This window comes from Sorex fumeus, unplaced genomic scaffold (genome assembly GCF_029834395.1).
Source record: "Sorex fumeus unplaced genomic scaffold, SorFum_2.1 ptg000008l, whole genome shotgun sequence".
Lineage (NCBI taxonomy): Eukaryota > Metazoa > Chordata > Mammalia > Eulipotyphla > Soricidae > Sorex > Sorex fumeus.
In genome coordinates, this window is record NW_026606065.1 from 17858179 (window position 1) to 17872084 (window position 13906).

A 13906-nucleotide genomic window follows, 5' to 3' on the forward strand; every position below is an offset into this window, starting at 1 on the left:
TCTCGGTATGTGTGGCATTTTTGCACCACTCATTTCAGTGACATGTGATTATAAACCATGACACAAAATTCACTTCTCTATTAAATTGGTGCCTCAACTTTGGTTTTCTAAAAGGTGTGCAGTTATTGTCTTAAACTTGAGGTTTAAAAAGCTGTTGGATTTGAATTCACTTTCTACTACACATTATTATAAATTAGGAATTGACAAAATAGTGCAGTGGGTAAGGTGCTTGCCTGGCACACAGCTCTTATGAACTCAATCTAGGACCCTGTATGATCCTAGGAACGCACCAGGAGTGATCCTGGAGGACTGAATCAGAAGTTTGCCCAGGGCATAGCTGGAAGTGGCCCCAAACTTCCAAAATACCCCCAAAATTCTAATGCTGTATAAAATAATTGTATAAAAGTTTAAAAGCATAAAGTACTAAAATAACAGAAATGCAGATATAAGGAATAAATATAATTTCGAAAATTTCAAATACTGCCATGTAATATGATTTGTTTCAGATTCCAAAGATTATCATGTCTAAATTAAAAAACATAAATTGAATGCCAAATTAAAATCTAATTGGAACAAGTAAAGAACAATTATAAAAACAAATTAATTCTTTATATTGAGTATTTTTAGATTAGATCATATAATCATTTTGTTAATAAAATAAGTTACATATTTAAATAGATAGTTATCAACCTCACATTTTATTCAATTTCATAAAAATACTTTCTTGTCTATTGATTTATGCAAATTATAATATAACTCTAATTAATTTTGAAGTAAGTAAAGTAAGTAAAGGCCCTCCCGTTGATCATCGATTTGCTCGAGCGGGCCCAGTAACGTCTCCATTGGAGACTTTGTTGTTACTGTGTCTGGCATATCGAATACTCTCGGTAGCTTGAAAAAAGACTGACCTAAGAAATCAGAAAGTTAATATCATTATGTATATATGACAATAAGTTTACTTTTTCAAATTATAGTTTACAGTAACATATTAAATTTTTGTTTTATTTCCTCAACCATTAGAGTCAAGGTAAGGGGTGTTTTTTCTTTTAATAAATAAGTTCTGAAAAACTGTGTGGACTAAAGGAATTTAGGGATCATAGTTATTTCAACATTCATGATTCCTTGATAAAGCTGATGCATATTTTATATGACAATGGTTATTTTATTATTTAAAATAATAATAATACAACTGGTTATTTATCCATTTATTTTATGCTTTGAATTTCTGTACACTTGTAATAGTATTGAGCACCCACAGAGCTTTTTAAACGTAATTGCTCTGTAGCACTGTCCTTCCATTGTTCATCGATTTGCTCGAGTGAACACCAGTAATGTCTCACAAAAAATTGTGAGTCTTGTTGTTACTGTTTTGGGCCTATCAAATCCATCACAGGTAGCTTGCCAGGCTGTGCCTTGTGGGCAAGATACTCTCGGTAGCTTGCTGTGTTCTCCGAGAATGGTGCAGGAATTGAACCCGGGTTGCTGGCAGGCAAGGCAAATGCCCTACCCACTATGCTATTGCTCCAGACCTTAAATGTAATTATTTCTATTAATGTTTACAAAATGGAAAAGAAAATAATTATAATTTTTACATATGATTTTGCTTACAAGCACAGTCACTCCACTATATGTCTACAAAAAGGTTTTTTTACATAAATTTTTCAATTTTGAAATTTTGAGTGATATTATTACACTTTTTTATAATTTTATTGACTGTTAATAGAATACAGTTAAATTCTTTTTAACTGCTTCCCATTAGTTTCGTATCACATGTGCATGAGCTCACATCCAGGAATTAAACCTTATACTTGCAATAGCATCAGAATGGGCTGGAGCGATAGCACAGTGGGTAGGGCATTTGCCTTGCACGTGGCCCATGCAGCCAACCCGAGTTCAATTCCTCCGCCCCTCTCAGAGAGCCCGGCAAGCTACTGAGAGTATTTCGCCCACATGGCAAAGCCTGGCAAGATAACCATGATGTATTGTATATGCCAAATACAGTAACAAGTCTCACGATGGAGATGTTATTGGGCCCGCTCGAACAAATCGATGAACAATGGGAGGACAGTGCTATGAGCGTCAGAATAAAAATGGAAAATAAAATAGGGGAATGGGGGTGTTAAATCAGCTGTGCTAAGGGATTTCTTCCGGCTCTGTGCTCAGAGGTGCTTTAAGAACTCTACTATCTTTAATATTAAAATAACTTTCTCAATATTAAAATAGCACTATATATGTCTATATATATATATATATATATATATATATATATAGTGTACGCATCTCAAGAAACACTAGGGATACTTGAAACACACTGAGAATTTGGATAATTGGCCCCCAACACTAACTGTCATCATAATTGATGAGAGGACTTGAAAAGTTATAGTTGCACAAATGAATCCCTCAGAGATACTGATTTAATTAGTCTATGGTATAATCAGGATATCCATAGAGAGATGTCTCCCAGGTGATTCAGATATGCTGCCAGAGTTAGGATCTATGGACTTTGATAAATTGTTGAATTTATCAAACTGAAAAAAAAAGTTGCAAAAATAACTTATTGTCTAGACGTATAGTGGAGATTTGCTCATGCTCAAGTGGAGATAATATGTTTTAAAGTCTCAGACATGTCTTCACATTAATGTTTTATTTTTTACATTTATAAATTTGAATTCTTTTTACCTTTTTTATTTTGAGTGCATAGTCAATATTTAAAATGGTTTTATCTAATAGAAAATTTGTTATCATTACTACAAATATGCTGGTGAAATATTACCCCTATGACACAATTTTTCCAGTGAATAAATAAGAAAATCTATGATTGGCTTTTTTAAAAATAAGAATACAAAAATTGATTTATCAAATTATCAATGAATTCTAAAGACCAAAAGTATGTTGGGCAAGGTATCTTTATTATGATTTAAATCATTATTGTTTCCTTTATAAAAAATGACATATAGTAGATAAAGAGGAACACATGCTAGCAAGATGACTCATAATGCAGGGAGGAAGGGATAATACTAAATCATGTAATCTTTGCTATCTAACACCATATTTAATAAATATATCCCAATTTCAGAGAGAGCATGTATTTTGAATAATCATATGCAATGATAGTACAGTATACCATCATTTATCTAAGTGTACAAAAATGAAATTACTCATGGGAATTAAAAGTACATTTGGAAGCATGTTCATAAAACCTGCACCAAATGTAATGTTGATTTATAATCTTACTTCTTTATGACTTTTAAAATTGTTTTATGACAATATTTTTAGTATTATTTTGAACTTGCTCCCTTTTACAAAAATATCTTCCCCTCAGAATTTATCCTTCTTAAGAAGATTTAATCAGTGTCTCTCAATTAGGTTTTATGCCACTCTCCTCAAACCAGCGATATATATATTATAAACAGTACCACTTTGTCACAACTGAAGCAATGATTAGTAATGATATTTAGTTGCAGAACGGAGGATTTCACTGAAAAATTCACAAAACACATACATTGTAAACAAATAATCATCAGGTCACAAATATAAAGAGTGAACAGCTTAATAGATGAGGTTTCAGTAACTAAAACCACTGAGGAGTTAATTGAATTAATATTATAAAATTTAATTCTACTTATCCATAACTAAATCTTATGAGCAAATTGATGAACAACTGGAGGACAGTGCTACAGTGTTAGAATGCATATAGGTATACTCATCACTGGTAGAACTTTAAAAGAAAAAATGTATCCAATTACATCAAAAAATAGGGAGAAGGAAAGAACAGAGACTTCCTTTAAAAAGAAATTCAAATGGCCAAAAGACACATGAAAAAGAATGTTCTACATCACTAATTGTCTGGAGATGAAAATCAAAACAAAAATGAGATTATCACCTCACATCACAAAGATTAGCACACACCAAAAAGAGCAAGATCAATCAGTTCTGGTGAGGATGTGGAGAGAAAGAATTCTCATTCCTTGTTCGGGTGGTGGGGATAATGACTGGTCTCACCTTTTTGGAAAACAATATAGATATTCCTCGAAAAATTGAAAATTGAACTCCCATATGACTCAGCAATAAAATATCTGGGAATACACCTTGGGGCTACAAAAGCAAACAGCAGAAATCCCATCTGCAGTTCTATATTCATTGAAACACTGTGCACAACAGCCAGAATATGAAACCATCCGGGTTTCTTTTTAAAAAGATAATTTTATTGAATATTATAATTATTAATAATAGTGTAAATGTTTATGTTTCAGGGGTACAACTTTCCCTACCACATCTACAATTGGACTGCTCAGATCAATCTCCTGTCTCATCCATTCATTTAACACTTGCAACTCACTCTCTCTTGGCCATCTTAATACTATCACTAGAGTCAACAAGTCTGCTTCCATTCAACATTGTCTACTACATTGCTTTGTTTTTTTGAATTCTATGTATGAGTGAGATTATCCAGTGTTTATCTTTCTCTTACTGATTTCTTTTAATTCCCATGATCCATTTACTTCAATTCATGTACAATTTTGTATTTTATTAAAAGGGAATAGTATTTCATTGTATAAGTATATGCAAGATTATTCAGTCATCTGTTATTGCAATTCTGGGTTGTTTCCATATGTTGACAATTGAATAAAATCAATGAACATAAGTTGGCATATATTTTTTGACAACAGTTTTCCGACAAATTTTATTATGCCATCCATATATCTTCTTTAGAGTAATATCTGGTTTCTGGTGTTTGAGGTTGTGAAATGCTTAATCTTTTTGAAAGAAAATATTTACACATCATAAATATGATGAATTAATATAAAGAAACATATTCACTCCTCTTTAAGAGTCCAGCTACATATTGTGTATGATTGTCCCAGTATCAAGTCATTAAAAAGAATGCTAGAATAGCATTTCTGGTAATATACCCTGGGGGACCAAAAACACACAGCAGAAACATCATCTGTATGTCTATGTCCATTGCAGCACTATTCACAATAGCCTGAATCTGGAAACAATTTGAATGCCCGGGAGAACAGACAAATGGATAAAGAGACTATGACACATTAACACAATGGAATACTACACAACTGTTAGGAAAAATGAAGCCATGAAGTTATCCTACAAATGGATGGACATGGAGAGTATCACGCTGAGTGAAATGAGTCAAAAGGAGAGGGATAGAAATAGAATAACTGCATTCATTTGTGATATGAATATATGTATGCATATAATTAGAAGAGTAATATCCATGTATTCATGGCCAGGAAAACAGAGTTAGGAAGACTGGTCAATGGTCAGAGTCAACCACAAGGGGGTATGAGGCAGAAGGTAGGTCAGATAGAGAGGCACCAGTATGACAATAATAGCTGGAAATGATCATGTTGGACAAAAAACAAATTCTCAAAAAGTAGGTAAAGGGATATTTGTGATAACTTTTCAGTATCTGTATTGCAAACCACAATGCCCAAATGGGAGAGAGACAGAGACAGAGACAGAGACAGAGACAGAGACAGAGACAGAGAGACAAACTGAGACAGAGAGAAAGAGAAGAACAGAGACAGAGAGACAGAGGCAGAGAGAAAGACAGCAGAGAGAGAAGAAAACTGCCTGCCATAGAGAAAGGAAGTGGGTTGGGGGTGGGGGATGATGGAAGGGAAACTGGGAATGTTGGTGGTTGGAAATGTGCACTGGTGGTGGATGGATGTTGGAACACTCTGTGATTGAAACCTAATCATTCTATAAGGGTCTAACTCGAGCGGGCCCAGTAACGTCTCCATTGGAGACTTTGTTGTTACTGTGTTTGGCATATCGAATACTCTCGGTAGCTTGCCGGGCTCTCCGAGAGGGGCGGAGGAATCGAACTCGGGTCAGCCATGTTGGCCGCTAGTAAGGCGAACGCCCTACCCGCTGTGCTATCGCTCCAGCCCAAGGGTCTAACTCACAGTGATTAAATAAAAAATTAGTAAGAATATTAGAAATATTTTGTGCAATTTATTATTATTTATGATGATTTGACTGTTGAATATCCTATATAATATAAGTTATATTTTATATAAATAATCAAGTATAATATGTACAACATTGAAGGAATACTGATAGATTAATTTGAACAAGAAAAAGTTTTCAATTGTAGATGTACAAATTTTTGTGCTTGGGTTTCAGTTATACAATGATCAAGTACCTATCCCTCCATCAGTGCCAATTCTCCATCACCAATGATCCCAGTATCCATCCCACAACCACCCCATCCCCCCATCCCACTCCTCCTCTGTGGCAGGACATCCCCTTTTGTTCTCTCTCTTTTTTTCGGTGTTGTGGTTTGCAAAAAAGGTATTGAGTGGCAATCATGTTTGGACTATAGTCTACTTTCAGCATGCATCTCCCATCCTGGGCGGTTCGGATCCTTCGAACACCCTTTACTGGTGTTTCCTTTTCTGTCCGAGCTGCCTTTTCCCCCAGCATGTGTGGCTGGCCTCCAAGCCATGGAGTAAACCTCCTGGTACTTATCTTGAGTATTCTATTGTGTTAGTGTCCTATTTTGTGTATGCCTGTTTTAAAAAACACTCCCTGCATTGTATATGGTCCCTGGAACATCACTAGGAATGATGGTGTTCATTGAAATCTTAGGGATAATATAGAGACTAATGTGTTTGCCTTCTATGCAGGTAAGTTGTGATTGATCCATGGTACTGGATATGATCCCTAGCACAGTCATAAGGTATCACTGAACACAGATTCTGGAGTTCTATGGCCCAGTGACCAAAGCATCATAAAAAATACCTTTTCCCATTATTTTTACCTAGTATTTAAAAGAAAAAAACTCCAGAATCACCATATAAGAAAGCTAGAATATACAAATTACTGTATCAGAATTGCCATACTCCTATAGGAGGACCGGTGACTGTATCATCATTTTAGTAGATGAAGTCATTGTACAATTCACCTACATTAAACTATGTTATTAGGGAATACACATTTTGGTAATCAACATCTCAAAGATTCTAGTAAATTTTAGCATACCTTAAAGTCAGGTACAAATACAATTCTATTGATCATACTTTTATTTGTGAAGGGGCTAGGCAATACTCTGCTGTGTTCTGATTTTATTTCTCATTCTCTTCTCAGGAATTACTCCTCTTGGTGGTCTAGTCACCTTATGCACTGCTGCAGAAGAAACGGGTTAACTGTGTATAAAGCAAGCTTAACCTCTATAATATTTCCACACTTCTTATGCTTTCTTAGAGTAATATAGCAGTTATGTCCTTCTTTTTACATATCTGATTAGGACATAACAGTTATAACTTAAAGAATAATTTATCAAAAGTGCTTGAGAGCTCCCTTTAGTTTTTAGATATCCCTATTTTTGAAGTCAAATCCATTTTTGAGATATTGTTGGTTTATCAAACTGTATATATTTTGGGGATATATTTTCAAAACTACCACACCCATCACCAAAATAATATATTTTCATCAAAGGAGTTTTTAATCTTTTAAGATTCGAATTTTAATCAGTTTTATTGCATCTTTATTTAATTTGCCTCCATATTTCATTTGCTTTATTGCATCCATTTCCATAGACTGTCATTCAAGCAGTTCTGACATGTATGTATAAGGCTGATTGCCCAAGCACATGATTTGACTTAATCTAGGGAATAAAACGTGAAAAGGGTGCTCCTAATTATCTGCATCATAAAATTAAAACACATTAGATTTTATAACTAATTTTAAAATAGTAAAAATAATAGTCTCATCATGAAACAGATAATTTTATATTATATATGACATAAAATTATAAAAACACACCTGCTAAAATACAAGAAAAAATTTACAGAATGTAGCTTTTGCATTAAAATGTTATAGATCCAAGTAGCTATGAAACTGAAAAACACAGAAAATAAACCTGTTGAGACAGATGAATGAATGTAGAAACTATACAAATGTATATGTGCAAAATGGAATAGCACTCAGATATTAGAAAGATAAAGTGCAACAGTTTTTTACTATGTGAATGGATCTGGAGGATACCACATCAAGTGTGAACTAAGTCACACTTAGGGAGAACACATATCTGATAATCTCACTCATAGACTGAGTTAAATGATTAGATTTTGTGGAATTTAGAAAGATAAAACTAGGAAAAGAAACCAACTAATGACAATCTCTTGTTCATAGATTTAAAAAAATCGGATTACCAAGTAGTGTGTGTGTGTTGTTTAGGTGTCTTTGTGTGTGTTTAGGTGTATGTGTGTATGTGTGGTATGTATATGTGTAGATGTGTGTGTATATATATGTGTGTGTAGGAGTTTCTGTATGTGTGATATGTGTAGGTGTGTGTGTATGTGTGGGGTGTGTGTGTGCTTATTGGGGGGGTGACTGGTTGTGGTATTGGATAAGAATGAAGATATGGGCTAGAGGGACAGGGTGGAGAATCTTTAGCATTTGCTTTGCATATCAAGGCAATAACATTAATGCTATTTAGGGAACCTAAACTATAATAAAAATATATAAAAAGGAATTATAAACAGAATACAAATAATGTTGTGTTTATAGCTACAGTTTAAAAGTGTGTGAAAATCAAAGGTAAATGGTAACATATATATTTGTCATAATCAAAAATGCAAATAAAATATAAAATAAAAAATTTAATAAAACAATTCATTACAATATAGTCAAACAGAATTGACATGGTCTAAATTGTTTTTGTTTCAGGAAGTATTAACTATTATCATAACTGTATCTCTTAGGACTGACTAAACTGAATATAGTCAATGAGGACTTCCAAAGAAATCAGTAATCAAGTTTGTGTAGTGTGAAAATAAAATTTTTATTAATAAAATGCATGTTAATACATGCAATTTAAATGTCTAAAAATATTATGTATCAACATGAGACTAACACACAAGGCCAGTAGCTATAAGGGTCTGGAAGATTGCTCCATAGTTGAAAGTGTGCCTGATGAGCAGAGGGAAGAAGGCAGCTGGAATAGAGAAGGGATCATTAAGAAAATGATGATTGGAGGAGTCAGTTGGGATGGGATATGTGTGCTGAAAGTAGATAAAGGACCAAGCATGATTACCTCTCAGTATCTGTATTGCAAACCATAATGCCCAAAAGTAGAAGGTATGGGGAATATTGACTGTCATGTAGGCAGTGGGAGGGTGGAAAAAGGTGGGTAGAATGGGGATATTGGTGGTGGGAATGTGCACTGGTGGAGAGATGGGTGTTTAATCATTGTGTGATTGTAACTCAAACGTGAAAACTTACAACTGTATCTCACTGGAATTCAATAAAAATATTATGTATAGATTAAATTACTTTATTAAACTTGCATAGTTACCCCCAAAAAGCCTATTTACAAAATAAGGTAAAGGCCCTTCCGTTGATCATCGATTTGCTCGAGCGGGCCCAGTAACGTCTCCATTGGAGACTTTGTTGTTACTGTGTTTGGCATATCGAATACTCTCGGTAGCTTGCCGGGCTCTCCGAGAGGGGCGGAGGAATCGAACTCGGGTCGGCCATGTTGACCGCTTGTAAGGCGAACACCCTACTGCTCTGCTATCGCTCCAGCCAAATTTTTATTTTACAAAATAAAATAGCAAGAAATAATATTTTATTCATAGAAAAAAAGTAACATATGAAGGACAGAGTAAAAGTACACTTGCCTTCGAAGCAATTGACTTGAGTTTGATCCTTGGCACCCCCATTTTACCCTGATCTCTGAGGACAGAGCCAGTAGTAGAGACCACAGGGTGTAATGCAAAACCAAAACCAAAGCCAAAAATGCAAAATTTTATTGATATTTATATTTCTAGAAAGGTGCCATTAGATTTAAAGTCTAAGATTTCCAAACTACATAAAATAATGCTGAAGATATTAGTGCAATGAGTTCATCATATCATCATTAAAAGGCAGATCTAGACTTTTATTTTTTTTAATTTTTTAAAAAAAATTTATTGCTCCCAGTTGTATTATTCATGGTTAGACTTAGAATATTAAAGGTATAAGATTACAAATAGGCAAAATACAATGCAGTAGAATATAGAAGTGATTTTCAAGTGTTTGTAACATAACATTGTTTCAGAAACCATGAAAGATAACTTTGGACAAAATTGAATTCCCAAGAAACAATTTTTTAATTCTAAATGTTTTCTGTCTTGCATTCAAACCTGGGACTTAGATTTTGCTGCGTACATGCCCCAGGCATCCTCTAGGACCCTAGTCATGCTCACCATGACTAAGCATCTTCCTGTTCATCCCTAATGCTGTGCCTGGACTTCTTTCTCCCCCAGGTCAGTCACTCAAACCCAGGACTTGGCTTTCCCTGCATACACGGACCCAGGTGTCCTCTAGGACCCAGGGATGCTTACCATCACTGAGACTCTTCCTGTTCGTCCCCAATGCTGTGCCCTTAGATTCACAGCAGATCTATCAGAGGAAACACTCCAAGCATGAAAGCAATGGTGGGATACAGTGAAAAAAACTTAGTGAAATGAACACTTCACCAAGGATACTCTATCCGGCTAAACTCTCACTCCAACTCAAAGGAATGATGCACTATTTTCTTGATAAATAGCAGCTCAGGAACTTCACAGACTCAAAATCAAAACTAAAAGAAGGGTTAACAGGGCTACTATTAAGACAAGACAAACCATACAAGCACAACAAACCCTTATAGAAAGATGACTCAAAACCCCATAACAATAATCTCTCTCAATGTCAATGATCTAAATTCAACAATTAAGAGACACAGAGTGGCAAAATGGATTTAGAGACAGAACCCAACATTCTGCTGCCTACAGGAAACTCATCTCAACAGTCAGAGCAAACACAGACTCAAAGTTACAGGATGGAAAACAATCCTGCAAGCAAACACCTCCTTCAAAAAAAACTGGGGTGGCCATACTAGTATCTGACAATATAAATTTCAGGTTGAAAAATATTAGAAGAGACAGTGAAAGCCATTTTCTATTTATCAAGGGATACGAATATCAGGAAGAAATCACACTCTTAAATGTATATGCACCTAATGAGAGGACAGATAAATAAATAAAATAAGTGCTAACAGATTTTAAGGAGGACATTTGTAGCATCACAATAGTAGCCAGAAACTTCAACATCACATATCACCTCTGGATAGATCAACTAGAACAAAACTCAGCAAGGAAACATTGGCTTTGAAGGAAGAAATAGAAGAAAGAGGGCTTATAAACCTATACAGGAATTTACACCCCCCAAAAAATAATAAACATTCTTCTCCAGTGGACATGAAACATTTTTCAAAATAGACCATGTGTTGGGTCACAAAAAATACTTCAATAGAATAAAGAAGATAGAAATAGTATCAACAATATTTTCAGACCACAATTTACTGAAGATAGAAGTGAATCACACACAGACATGGAGAACCAAATTGAACACCTGGAAATTAAACAACTCAATGTTGAACAACGAGTGGGTCAGGAAGGAAGTTAAAGACAAAATCAAAAGATACCTAGAAACAAATGAGAATGAAGACACAAGCTACCAAAACCTATGGGATGCAGCTAAAGACGGGTTTATTCATTTCATTTCATCATCCTGTTATTCGTCGATTGCCTCGAGCAGGCCCCAGTAACGTCTCTTTCATCCTAGCCCTGAGAATATATTCAAGGCTCTTTAGGAGAATGAGACCCATCATTGTTACTGGTATTTGGCATATTTGGTACGCCACGGGGAGTTTGCCAGACTCTGCCCTGTGGGCAGGCTACATTTGATAGCCTGCAAGTTTGTCCAAAGTAGGAATGAGACAATAAGATGTCATAAAAAAAAAGTACTGGAATCTGGATTTTATAGTTTCTGAGTCTTGGCCGCTGATGGGATTACACGGCGCCAGGGGGCCAGGTGGTGGGTGTGACCCCCGCCTACTTGAATTTGGAGGATCTGGGTGGAATATGCCCGACTCCAATTCGAGTAGGCTTGGAGGTCTCGGCCCCGGAACCCGCGTGGCTTTGTCCCTCTGCCAGTACCTTCATGTGTGCGGAGAGTGGTCTCAGCATGGTGGCGGCTGGTCCTGGAGGTCTTCGGCTGCCGGAGCCCTGGTCGGGGCGGGGAGGAAAGCTCAACCCGCTCCCCTCCAAGGGGCCCCGGGAAGGAACACCCAGGCGCGGGGGCAGAGACTGCACTGCTCTCGTCCGGGATCTGGATTTTATATTCTCTGAGTCTTGGCCGCTGATGGGATTACACGGCGCCAGGGGGCCAGGTGGTGGGTGTGACCCCCGCCTACTGGAATTTGGAAGATCTGGGAGGAAGATGCTCGACTCCAATTCGAGTAGGCTTGGAGGTCTTGGCCCCGGAACCCGCGTGGCTTTGTCCTTCTGCCAGTACCTTCTTGTGTGCGGAGAGTGGTTAAGGGGAAAATTTATAGCTCTGCAAGCATTTGTCAGGAAGGAAGAAACGGCCCATATAAACAACTTGACTTTACAGCTCAAGATCTTAGAAAAGGACCAACAACAGGAGCCCAAACCAGACAGAAGAAAAGACATCATAAAATTTAGAGCAGAAATCAACGACATGGAAACTCTAAAAAACAATCTGAAAGATCAATGAAACCAAGAGCTTGTTCTTTTGAGAAAATAAAATAAATAAACCACTAGCAAGACTCATCAAAAAAGAGAGATAGAGAACCCTAATAGACCGAATCAGAAATGAGAAGGGGGATATCACAACAGAAACCAAAGTAATTCAAAAGATCATGAGAGACTACTTTGAAAGTCTGTATGCCACAAAACAAGAGAACCTATAAGTGGATACATTTTTGGATTCCTATAATCTCTCAAGGCTAAATCAAGAGCACCTAGAGTACCTGATTAGTTCTATTAACATCAAGGAAATTGAAACTGTAATCAAAAGTTTTGCCAAAAACAAAAGCCCAGGTCTAGATGAATTCACTAGCAAATTTTTCCAAACATTTAAAGAGGATCTATTGCTAGTTCTTCTCGAGCTTTTCCAGAAAATTGAAGAAACAAAAAATCTCCCAGTTTCTATGAAACCCATATCTCTCTAATACCAAAAGGAAACAAAGACACCACAAGAAAAGAAAACTACAGGCTGATATCCCTAATGAACATGGATGTGAAAATTCTCAACAAAACACTAGCAAGTAGAATTCAACAACTCATCAAAAAGATCATACACCATGACCAAGTGGGATTCATCCTGGGGGATGCAGGATGGTTTAACTTTTAGAAATCAATCAACATAACAATCATATCAACAAAAGAAAAGATAAAAAACATATCATCATATCAATAGATGCAGAGAAAGCATTTGACAAGATCCAGCACCCTTTTATGATAAACTCTCCCCAAAATGAGTATAGAAGGGACTTTCCTCAATATAGTTAAAGCCATTTACCACAAGCCTACGGCAAACATCATCCTCAGTGGGGAAAAACTGAGAGCCTTCCCTCTAAGATCAGGGACAAAAAAAAAGATGCCCACTCTCTCCACTGATGTTCAATATAGTACTGGATGTACTTGCAATGGCGGTTAGGCAAGAAAAAGATATTAAGGCTCATTCAGGTAAGAAAGGAATAAATCAACCTCTCACTATTATAGAGAACCCTAAAACTTCTACCAAGAAACTCCTACAAATAATAGATTTGTATAATAAATTTTCAGGCTATAAAATCAATACCCAAACTGCCATGGCTTTCCTATACACAAATAATGAGAGACAAAAGAGACCTAAAAAAATCCCCTTCACAATTGTGCCCAAGAAAATCAAGTACCTAGGAATCAACTTAACTAAGAAAGTAAGAGACTTGTAGAAAGAAAAGTACAAAATGCTACTTCAGCAAATAAAAGAGGAGACGAGAAAATGGAAAGATATCCCATGCTCATGGATCAGAAGAATTAACAATGTCAAAATGGCAATACTC